Below are 11,926 nucleotides of genomic sequence, written 5' to 3'. Positions count from 1 at the left end.
AAAAATGTTTTTGTTTAAAAAAAGAAAATCAGTTATAAACACAATTGTCAAATCATTTTAATAATATGATATGGTGAAATATGTGCTTTATTACTAATGAATTAAATAACAAGATCTAGTGTTGGCTCCAATAACGACTATAATTTTAAAGTAATGATGAGTATTAGTGATAATTTGAGTATCTGCAACAAGTATGATATGAAAGATGGTTTCTTTTTTTTTACTAGTCTAAATGGAATAGTTTTTATTGAGTGAAAAATTCTTTAAATTCTATGATGCTTTACAATTTTCAAAAGTTTCACACACATAATTTAATATAATCCCATAATAACCCTTTTTATTTCCACTACCCTTATCTTGCCCCTTCCCTCCTCCTTCTCCCCACTGATAGCCACTAGCTCATTCTCTATAAGATGGCCATGATTTTACTGAAGTATTTACAGGTAAAATAACATGCTCTCTGGTATTTGCTTCAAAATACTTTAGCTTAAAAAGGGGACTGGAGAGAGTGGTGGGCTGGGATGGCCCCGCCGGGGCGTGCGGTGCTCTGGTACGAGATAGTCAAAGAACACTGTAGGAAGAACACACTCCACGAAAGATACCCTCCTCTACACAGCACTCTATATATGCTGATGAGGAAGAATTCTCCAAACACTGCGAATCATCTATCCCCTCAACTCCTCAAGGAGAAGAAGCACAAAGAAGTTTGGACACTTCTGAAATTGAAGCAAGTGAAAACGAGTCTGTAAAAATTAGTGCAAAAAAGCCAAGAAGAAAACTCAAGCCCATTAGTGATGAATCTGAAAGCACTGAAGAAAGTGATATAAGAAGAAAAGTTAAACCAGCAGACAACATAGTACACGACAACATGAAGCTGTTTCAGCTACAGCATCTTCAGAACTTCCAGAGAAACCAGCTGAATCAATCATGCCCAAAAAGATAGGACCCCTTAGTGCTGAGCTCTCTGTTGAAAAAGAGACCCTGGCAACAGAAAGTCAACTGAAAACTCAGAAAAAGATGTTTTGTGTCAAAAGGAAGAAACCAAGAAGTGGAGTCACAGTTTTGGATACTTCCGACTGTGTACCTATTTGGTGTTTAAAAGAAAACCAGTGACATCATGGAGTTAGATGTTGTTTTGTCTGCATTTGAGAGCAGCCCCTTAGAGTATAAACAAAAAATAGACTCAGAATTTGTAAGGAAGCCATCAACAAATTTCATTCTAATTTGAAAGAAGAACTCACCGAACTGCTTAAAGAAATCCAGATGTTGAAAACTCTGAAAAGGAAGAACGCTAAGATGATCTCAGATATCGAAAAGAAAAGGCAACTTTTGTTTTGTCTTTTTGTGTTTGTTTTTTTCTAATTTCTAACTTGCCTTTTATTTTTCTTTCTTTCTTTCTATTTGGCTGCATTGGGTCTTCGTTGCTATGCACAGGCTTTAGTAGTTGTGGCTCGTGGGCTCTAGAGCGCAGGCTCAGTAGTTGTGCTGCACGGGCTTAGTTGCTCTACAGCATGTGGGATCTTCCCAGACCAGGGCTCGAACCCATGTCACCTACACTGGCAGGCAGATTCTTAACCACTGCACCACCAGGGAAGCCTGGGAACCCATTTTTAAAAGGTAGAATTTAAGACGTCCAGTTCCCTTTAGCATTTTTTCACAAGCATGAGTAGTGATACGACCAACATTTCTAGATCTATGTAATGAGCTGCAGCCAATAGAATAGTCTCGTTTCTGTTTCATCCAAATTCTGCAGTTTACTCAGTTATTGCCTGTGGCTCCTTGCATAAATAGATCTGGGGATATTTGTCTCCAGTTAAATTATTTTATGAAACTTGAAATTACCTTCAGTATTAGTGTTATCTTTCTTTGAGAAATCAACTGCCAAATAACAAAGAAAATTTTAGCTAAACCTCATCTTACTTACAGATTTCAGCCAGAAAAGGGTTTTCCACATTTAGTACCAACCCTACCCACCTGTTCTCTATCCCTTTTGTAGATAGAACCCATAAAAGGTAAAATCCAAGTACTCTATGAAGAAATAATGTATTCTAAAGAGAAATAGACTCACAGACATAGAAAACAAACTTATGGTTACCAAAGGGGAAAAGGGTAGGGAGAGGGATAAATTAGTAGGAGTTTGGAATTAACAGATACAAACTACTATATGAAAAATAGATAAATAACAAGGACCTACTTAAAGCACAGGGAACTATATTCAATATCTTGTAATAACCTATAATGGAAAAGAGTCTGAAATTTATATATATATATATATGTATAACTGAATCATTTTGCTGTATACTTGAAACTATCACAACATTGTAAATCAACTAACTATATTTCAATTAAAAAAAAGAAATAATGTATTCTTCCATGAAAATTCTACGTATATAAATTCTTTGGTCCTTCCCTTTTTTTCCCTCACAGATATAGCGGAAGCCCAGAGATGTTTAGATCTTTTCCCTTCGTCTGCGGTTACCTTCATGGTTGCTTGTGATTGAAAGCTTTCCAAAACACACTTGGGCCTCTGAGCAGCACTCCAGCAACTGCACGTTATCCTGAGTAACTAGAGACTACAGCTAATAGACCTCACACCTGTGTTTTCCCCACTGCCAGCCTTTCACACCCACACCTTGTTACTAAAGCAATTTAAAGAACTGTATTCTGAAAAGAAAATTTTTTACATGTTATTTGTCCTTTCTAGATGTCTCACTTCAATTAGATAGGACATTGTTCTCCCCTTACCAGGCTGATTAACCCCTGGTGCTGCCCCATCTGTGTATGTGTATGCTCCATTTTTCCATTTATCAGCCTTTGGTTGCACTTATCCACTGACCTGTCTATTGCTCCTTCTAGACGAAGAGTTTCTTCAAGGCAAGGGTCATCTCTCACATGCTTCTGAATCACTAAGCATCTGACACAATGCCTGGTGCACAGGAAATATTCAAAAATTGGTGATGAACACATGGCCCATACTACATTCTGTCCAGTGGGTAAAACCACGTCTGACACCTAAGTATTTCCACGTCAGCTTTGCTATTCTTAACTTCAATAACTGCTATGTGCCTAAATATGGATATAAAGTACATATTTGTATTTCTCAGTTGGCCCTTTCCATCTGTCTTCTGTTCTAGGAAATTTCCTTTATTTCTCTGAGTATATCCTTCATTCCAGTTCTCATTCCAAGAGACTACCTTTTCTCCTAAAACTCCCATTAATTGAATGTTACACCGTCTAAATCTGTCCTCTCTCTTTCTCTCTCTCTTTCTCTCTCTCTCTCCTGACATCATATTCATACTTTCCATTTTTTATCTCTTTGTGCTGTGTTCTAAGAGAAATTTCTTCAGCTTGGGTTCTCAGTGGTATCCACTGGTTCATCTATTAAATTTTTTCCGATAATATATTTCTAACTTACATGCAGTGAAATGTGCAGATTTTAAGTATAGAGTTTGATGAATTTTAACAAATGTATATATCCACCTTTATATCCAAGAACTCAATTTATTACCCACAGATCCATGCTGAAAGAATGATGAGAAAACAAACTTCAGAAAAAAGAAAATAAATCTCAGAGGAATAGATAAATGCATGAACTATTAGAAAAAATTATTCTTAAGTCTAAATAGTTGTTTGTTAAAATATTCAAAATAATCTGAAACTAAAATTTCAGTTGAAATCAAGATGGGAGATGGAGAGGGACTTCCCTGGTGGTCCAGTGGTTAAGACTCCACGCTTCCACTGCAGGGGGCATGGGTTCAATCCCTGGTTGGAGAAATAAGATCCCACATTTCATGGGGCATGACCAAAATAAAATGTGCAAATAAAAATGTGTTTTAAAAAAATGATGGGGGGCTTCCCTGGTGGCACAGTGGTTGAGAATCCGCCTGCTGATGCAGGGGACACGGGTTCGTGCCCCGGTCCGGGAGGATCCCACATGCCACGGAGAGGCTGGGCCTGTGAGCCATGGCCACTGAGCCTGCGTGTCCAGAGCCTGTGCTCCACAACGGAAGAGGCCACAACAGTGAGAGGCCCACGTACTGGGAAAAAAAAAAAAAAGATGGGAGGTGGAGAAAGGAGAGGAAGCAGAAGACATAAAAGCATGCTACATTTTTTGTATTGTTTAATGGAAGGCTACAGAGATACTACTTAACTGCAGACATTAGAACAATGCATTTAATATGGAGACACAAAAGACCCCAAAGAGCCAAAGCAGTCTTGAGGGAAAAAAACGGAGCTGGAGGAATCAGACTCACTGCCTTCAGACTATACTACAAAGCTACAGTAATCAAGACAATATGGTACTGGCACAAAAATGGAAATATAGATCAAGGGAACAGGATAGAAATCCCAGAGATAAACCCACACACCTATGGTCAACTAATCTATGACAAAGGAGGCAAGGATATACAATGGAGAAAAGACAGTCTCTTCAATAAGTGGTGCTCGGAAAACTGGACAGCTACATGTAAAAGAATGAAATTAGAACACTCCCTAACACCATTTACAAAAATAAACTCAAAATGGATTAGAGACCTAAACGTAAGACTGGACACTATAAAACTGTTAGAGGAAAACATAGGAAGAACACTCTTTGACATAAATCACAGCAAGATCTTTTTTGATCCACCTCCTAGAGTAATGGAAATAAAACTAAAAATGAACAAATGGGACCTACTGAAACTTAAAAGCTTTTGCAAAGCAAAAGAAACTACAAGCAAGATGAAAAAACATCCCTCAGAATGGGAGAAAATATTTGCAAACGAATCAACAGACAAAGGATTAATCTGCAAAATATATAAACAGCTCATGCAGCTCAATATTAGAAAAACAACCCAATCAAAAAAATGGGCAGAAGACCTAAATTGATATTTCTCCAAAGAAGACATACAGCAGGCCAAGAAGCACATGAAAAGCTGCTCAACATCACTAATTATTAGAGAAATGCAAATCAAAACTACAATGAGGTATCACCTCACACCAGTTAGAATGGGCATCATCAGAAAATCTACAAACAAATGCTGGAGAGGATGTGGAGGAAAGGGAACCCTCTTATACTGTTGGTGGGAATGTAAATTGATACAGCCACTATGGAGAACAGTATGGACGTTCCTTAAAAAACTAAAAATAGAATTACCATATGATCCAGCAATCCCACTACTGGGCATATACCTAGAGAAAACCATAATTGAAAAAGACACATGCACCCCAGTGTTCATTGCAGCACTATTTACAATAGCAAGGTCATGGAAGCAACCTAAATGCCCATCAACAGACAAATGGATAAAGAAGATGTGATACATATATACAATGGAATATTACTCAGCCATAAAAAGGAATGAAATTGGGTCATTTGTAGAGACGTGGATGAGTCTAGAGACTGTCATACAGAGTGAAGTAAGTCAGAAAGAGAAAAACAAATATCGTGTATTAACACATATATGTGGAACATAGAAAAATGGTACAGATGAACCGGTTTGCAGGGCAGAAATTGAGACACGGATGTAGAGAACAAGTGTATGGACACCAAGGGGGTAAAGTGGTGGGGGGGAGGGTGGTAGTGTGATGAATTGGGAGATTGGGATTCACATGTATACACTAATATGTATAAAATGGATAAGTAATAAGAACCAGCTGTATAAAAAAATAAAATAAAATTCAAAAAAAAAAGAACAATACATTTAAGTGTGCATGTTAAAATCTAAAAGTAATCATAGTATAGTAATGAAAAAGTGGACACCGCATCAGAGCAGTTTGGTAAGGCCATTGTGAGAAGGTACTACTTGAGCTAAGACCCAAAGGGTGAGAAGGGTCCTGTGATGCAAAGATCTAGGGAAAGCATATTTTAGGCAGAGGAAATAGCATGTGCAAATGTCTGGAGGCAGCAAAAGGATTGGTGTGTTTGAGAACCAGAGAGGAGCCCATTATAGCTGGAGCGCCAAACAAGAGTGAGAAAGAAGCACTTAGATCTGAAAGGTAAGAAGGAGTCAGACCATGCAAGGCCTTTACACAATGTTAAAGGGTTTGGATTTTATTCTAATTTTTGAGGGGTGACCCTGAAGTGAGTTTTGTTTGTTTGTTTGTTTTATTGACATGTAGTTGACTCACAATATTATATACATTTCAGGTGTACAACATAGTGATTCACAATTTTTAAAGGTTATAGTCCATTTAAAGTTATTGTAAAATATTGGCTGCGTTCCCTGTGTTGTACAATATATCCTTGTAGCTTATTTACTTTATACATGGTAGTGTGTACCTGTTAATTCCCTCCCCTTATCTTGTCCCCTCCCCCTTCCCTCTCCTCACTGGTAACCACTAGTTTGTTCTCTATATCTGTGAGTCTGTTTCTTTCTTGCTGTATTCACTAGTTTGTTTCATTTTTTTTAGATTCCACATATAAGTGATATTTTCACATGCCTGTTAGCCATCTGCATGTCTTCTTTGGAAAAATGTCTATTCAGTTCTTCTGCCCATTTTTTAATTGGGTTGTTTGTTTTTTTGATATCGAGTTATGTGAGCTGTTTATAGATTTTGGATATTAGCCCCTTATCAGTCATATCATTTGCAAATATTTTCTCCCATTCAGTAGGTTGTCTTTTCATATTGTTGATGTTTTCCTTTGCTGTGAAAAAGCTTTTAAGTTTAATTAGGTCCCATTTGTTTATTCTTGTTTTTGTTTCTTTTTGCCTTTGAAAACAAAAAAAATATTGCTACAGTATATGTCAAAGAGTGTTCTCCTTTGTTTCTTCTAGAAGTTGTATGGTTTCAGGTCTTACATTTAGGTCTTTAATCCATTTTGAGTTTATTTTTCTTTATACTATTAGAGAATGTTCTAAATTCATTCTTTTACATGTAGCTGTCCAGTTTTCCCAGCACCATTTGTTGAGGAGACTGCCTTTTCTCCATTGTACATTCTTGCCTCCTTTGTCATAGATTAATTGACCATAAGTGAATGTGTTATAAAATCATTATGGAGAACAAGTTTCAAAGAAAGAAAAGTGGAATCCAAGAGGCTAAGTCAGAGGTGATGGAGATTGGATTGGGAAATGGCAATGGAGATAGAAATGAATGGATCGGGGGAAAATTTTAGAGGGAACACTGACAGCCCCTGGTGGTGATGGGCTGGACCTGAGGGTGAGGGAAAGGAGAAGGTTAAAGATGGTTCCCAGGCTTCTGGGTTTTACAATCAGGTGAATTGTTTTTACAGTTGGGTAAATGGTTTCTATAATTGAGTGAGTGGATTTTATAATTGTGTGGCCCTTACTGAGTTGGGAAAGTAATTTGTCTGAGAAGAGAACAAGGAGTGAAGACCACAGGCCTCCTTTACATGCATCCAGATGCCCTTTTAGATGCCCACGTGCAGGTGTCTGTCCACAAACCTGGGGTTCTTTTTTTTTATTGAAGTATAGTTGATTTACGATGTTATGTTAGTTTCAGGTGTACAGCAAAGTGATTCAGTTATATATATGTATATATACATATATATTCTTTTTCAGATTATTTTCCATTATAGTTTTTTATAAGATATTGAATATAGTTCCCTGTGTTATACAGTTGGACCTGTTGTTTATCTATTTCGTACATATTAGTGTGTATCTGCTAATCCCAAACTCCTCCTTTATCCCTCCCCTACCCACATTCCCCTTTGGTAACCATAAGTTTGTTTTCTGTGTCTGTGAGTTTATTTCTGTTTTGTAAATAAGTTCATTTCTATCATTTTTTAGCTTTGACGTATAAGCAATTCCCATGTGTTCCTCTACCAACATGGAAACATCAACTTTTATTTCCCTGAACACCAAACTACATTCTTATGAGCTCTGAACACACAGAGTACAAGATACTCTGTTCTTTTGGTAGAAATGGCATTCCTCCCCCAAAAGGCACTAATATCTTTACCAGGGGTTGATGCACAAACTTGAATAGAAAAAATGATTTCCACAACATCCACCTGAAGTTTAGCACTTCCTTCAATTCTGAATATAGGCAAAAAAAACTGCAGTATTATTCGCTACACCTGTGACTGTGTTACAAATACAATTACAAATATTTTCCTATCACGTCAGTGGTGTTCCAAGTATCTCAAAATGTTACTTATGCTCATCATTACTCTGAAATATGCCAGTTATTTGACCTGACACTGGATCTTTTTATTTAATGTGCTATTAAATAATATATTTAATATCACAATATTTTAAAGATTTGATAATTTTTTTCAGTATAATTGGTTTTCTTTGTAATCCCATGCGTTTTATTTTATGCATTTAAAAAACATTATTCTGAGAAGAAACCCACAAGGTTCATCAGACTCTAAAGTTTGTCAAGTGCTTAAAACATGCCCAGTTCCTATTAGCACTACGTAAGTTTTAATTAAACAAATAAATTTCATGGGTTACTGGTGGGAGGGGGTTACAGAGTCATGGACTGGGAAGGCTAGGAATGGAGAAAAGCAAGTGAAAAAGGAAACAGGAAAAATATAATTTCGCTAAATAAAATCCCAATATGTGTGATATGATCCCACTAATGCCTGTTTATATAATTTTATGCTTATTTATAAAGCAAAATTGTAAAACAATGAGCAAATTTTAAATCTCATAAGTGTTGGAAGTCATTTTCCTAACACTGTCTTCAGAGTTCAAAGATAAAATAATAAAAAGCCAGAGTTAAGGCATCTGCAGAAAGACCAAACATAGCAAATTCAACCACTGAGACTATACACCCTGCCTTTCTCTGAGTGTAGAACCAGTCCCAAGTTAATGAATTTCAGGAGATTTTCATTAAAAAGTAAGACAGGTGAGAATTTAAAGAAAACATTATCATCTGTTCTGTGAAAATCTCTTTCAAAAAACTTACGGAAAAAAAAAAAAAAACTTACGGTTTCTTGGCAGTTCACTTGAGAACAACAACAAAAAAGAGGCAAGTAATGTGTTATAAGATATATTATGAGAAAGCCAGGCCACACCTTCAGAGTCCACCGGGGTCCTTCCCCAGGATCCCCATCACCCACAGACCTCCTGGCATGGGTGACGCTCTCTGATCTCGCCATGCCTGAGGACTATTCCCTTTCAGTCAGTTAAGTCCAAAGTGAGCCTCAGTCTTTCCGGGTTATCCTTCTTGCAAAGAGGAGAGTCATAGGTTACCAGGGGTCCCCAACCCCTGGGATCTAATACCTGATGATCTGAGGTGGAGCTGATGTAATAATAATAGAAATAAAGTGCACCATAAATGTAACGTGCTTGAATCACCCCGAAACCATCGCCAACCCACAGTCCTTGGAAAAATTGTCTTCCATGAAAACGGTCCCTGGTGCCAAAAATGCTGGGGACCGCTGGACCATTATACTATAGGCACCATCCACTAAGCTTCCATCTACCCTCAATCCATTTTTCTTACTGAAGCCAAAATCATTGTTTCTAAACACAAATGTGATTCTCTCAAACTCTCCCTCCAAAAACCTTTTAGTCTCCCCAATTTCTCTTTGGATCTGGACAAAACTCCATGTGGCTCCAACACCCTGCGCGGTCTCACCTGAGCCCACCTCTCCAGCCTGACTCACCACCATGTTCCCTGCATCTGTGCTCTGCACACTCGGCCCTCCTGTCCCCTGACCTCCCTGAGCCTCCCTCTCCTTGGGGCCCTTTGCACGTGCTCATGCCTCTGACTGGAATGTCCTCCCACCTCCTCACCAAGGTAGAGGCTGTGACTCTTTGAGACCCAACCTCCATCCCAGTTTCTTCATACTTTAGCCTCTCTGAGATTAGAGTGTGTCCTACAAGTAAGTGGAGTCTTGTGAGTACTGTTGGCCCAGATGCAAGTCAATTCTTCCAACAGTTTGCCTCTGCCAGTCATCTCAGGGAATTACCAGTCTGAAATCATTTAATTCTCTCCTTGAGTTTTGGGACATATTACTGATGTGAATTCAGATGCAGAACACTTAAGCACTGACTTGACGTTGAAATTCTCGGGAGAGTTTTCTTTTCCTCCTTCAGCTCAGTGCTGACATTGAGACAAGTAAATTTCCTTGCTGTCCCTTTCCGTGAGATCATTTATTTCTCACTTGCCCTTTTATTGCGGGGGGCATCCCAGCTTCATGTGGAGGTTCCCTTTTAGGAATTCCATTGTGGATGAGTTTTTTCTCAGTGGTACATAGAATAACCATGCATCATATAAAAACTGCCTCTAAGTTTCGATGAAATACAGAGGTTCAAATTCCCCAGTTAGAGGCTTTCCTGGTATCCTGTATGGCTCCAGTTTTCCCACCTGTCACAGCGTTACTTCAGCTTTGTTTCTATGTGTGGTTAAATCTACCTCCCTTTCTAAACCATAAGCTCTGTGAGGACTGAGACATGAGACTATATTTTTTTCATCATGGCAATTCTAGAGTCTTCTAAATATTTTTCCAGCTCATACACCCTTTGAGCTACTTCATGCAGTTCTGGGAACAGAACTGTGGCAGATTCAAAGCCCAAACTGGGGCCATGATTTCCATGTTCTTGGTACATGGAGACTTTCTACTTTCTGCAGATTAGAACCTCCCAAAGTTTCCCAGCTTGGCTAGAACTTACTGTTCACTCCTCAAACCCGAATCCCCTGAAAGCTAAGTTCTCGCCTTTGTCAGTTAACACAGCTTTATGCATTCTTCCAAAAAGGAAAATATGAGCCCAGTTCTCCCTCCTTGCTTCCCCATTCCATTATAAAACTAATCATATTCAGATAATTGCACCAGCTCCTCCTTCAGACATCATATAATAAGGTAATGCTTATGGGTATAAAAATCATTTAATACATTAATGCATTTTTTCAAGTTTAACATTATTTACTAAAATCTTTATTACCCAAAGCATGGAGTGAAAAGGAAGGATGGAGTCAGTTAATACTAATAAGGATTTATTTACTAGTTTTTCCTGTTAGGAAGTAAAGATGACTACCATTTCCTTTCAAATAAAGAAAAGCGAATGGGTTTCCTAGGACAGAGTTGATGATCCAGGAATCATCTTGCATAATAATAATAGTTATTTGCTTGGGGCTTACCACAAACGGTAAATGCTACTATTGTCTCTTTTAACAAATGGGGAAATCATAGCTTGGAATGGTTAATACTTGCCCACAAGGTCATAAATCTACAAAGTGATGGACATAAGATTTGAACTCTGGTAGTCAAATGCCTCTTAGTGAAGGAATGAATTTCAAAGCAGAAAATGATGGCTGGTTTCTCATTGCAATAAAAACGTATTCCCTTTAAATCTTAAAATAACTTGTCTGTTCATAAATGTAGGTAATTGTGATACACTTTGGGAGGATGTGGCCTTAAAACACAGCTTCTACCTCCATATATATGCTGGAAAATTTAGTTGTAAGTATTGATTAGTCAGAAGCCATTTCCTTCACATTCAAGACCATTTTAAATCTTCTTTTTTTTTTTTTTTTTTCGGTACGCGGGCCTCTCACTGTTGTGGCCTCTCCCATTGCGGAGCACAGGCTCCGGACGCGCAGGCCCATTGGCCATGGCCCACAGGCCCAGCCGCTCCACGGCATGTGGGATCTTCCCAGACAGGGGCACGAACCCGTGTCCCCTGCATTGGCAGGTGGACTCTCAACCACTGAGCCACCAGGGAAGCCCTAAATCTTCTGAAAGAAATAAACATTGAATTCTAAAGTCCCTTATTTACATAGCGATTATGCATATTTACTTGCCATTTATGACTTTTTTTTTTTGGCCAGTATATAGTAGACATTTATTAAATGCTGCCTTGATTGGATGAATGGATGAATGGATGGATGGATAGATGGATGGATGGATGGATGGATGGATGGATGGATGGATGATGGATGGATAGATGATGGATGGATGAATGGGTAGATGGATGCATTGATAGATGGATGGATATCTGGATGGATAGATGACGAATGGATATATGGGTGGATGGAT

At 38.3% G+C, this 11,926-nt stretch overlaps 1 pseudogene; it reads left to right on the top strand.

The window, feature by feature from the left end:
• Positions 1-521: 521 nt before the first annotated feature.
• On the top strand, positions 522-1,362 carry LOC136122613 (centromere protein U pseudogene; annotated as a pseudogene).
• The last annotated feature ends 10,564 nt before the right edge of the window (positions 1,363-11,926 follow it).

This window comes from Phocoena phocoena, chromosome 4 (genome assembly GCF_963924675.1).
Source record: "Phocoena phocoena chromosome 4, mPhoPho1.1, whole genome shotgun sequence".
Lineage (NCBI taxonomy): Eukaryota > Metazoa > Chordata > Mammalia > Artiodactyla > Phocoenidae > Phocoena > Phocoena phocoena.
Note: the sequence above shows the minus strand (reverse complement) of the source record. Positions and strands in the feature narration are given on the sequence as shown.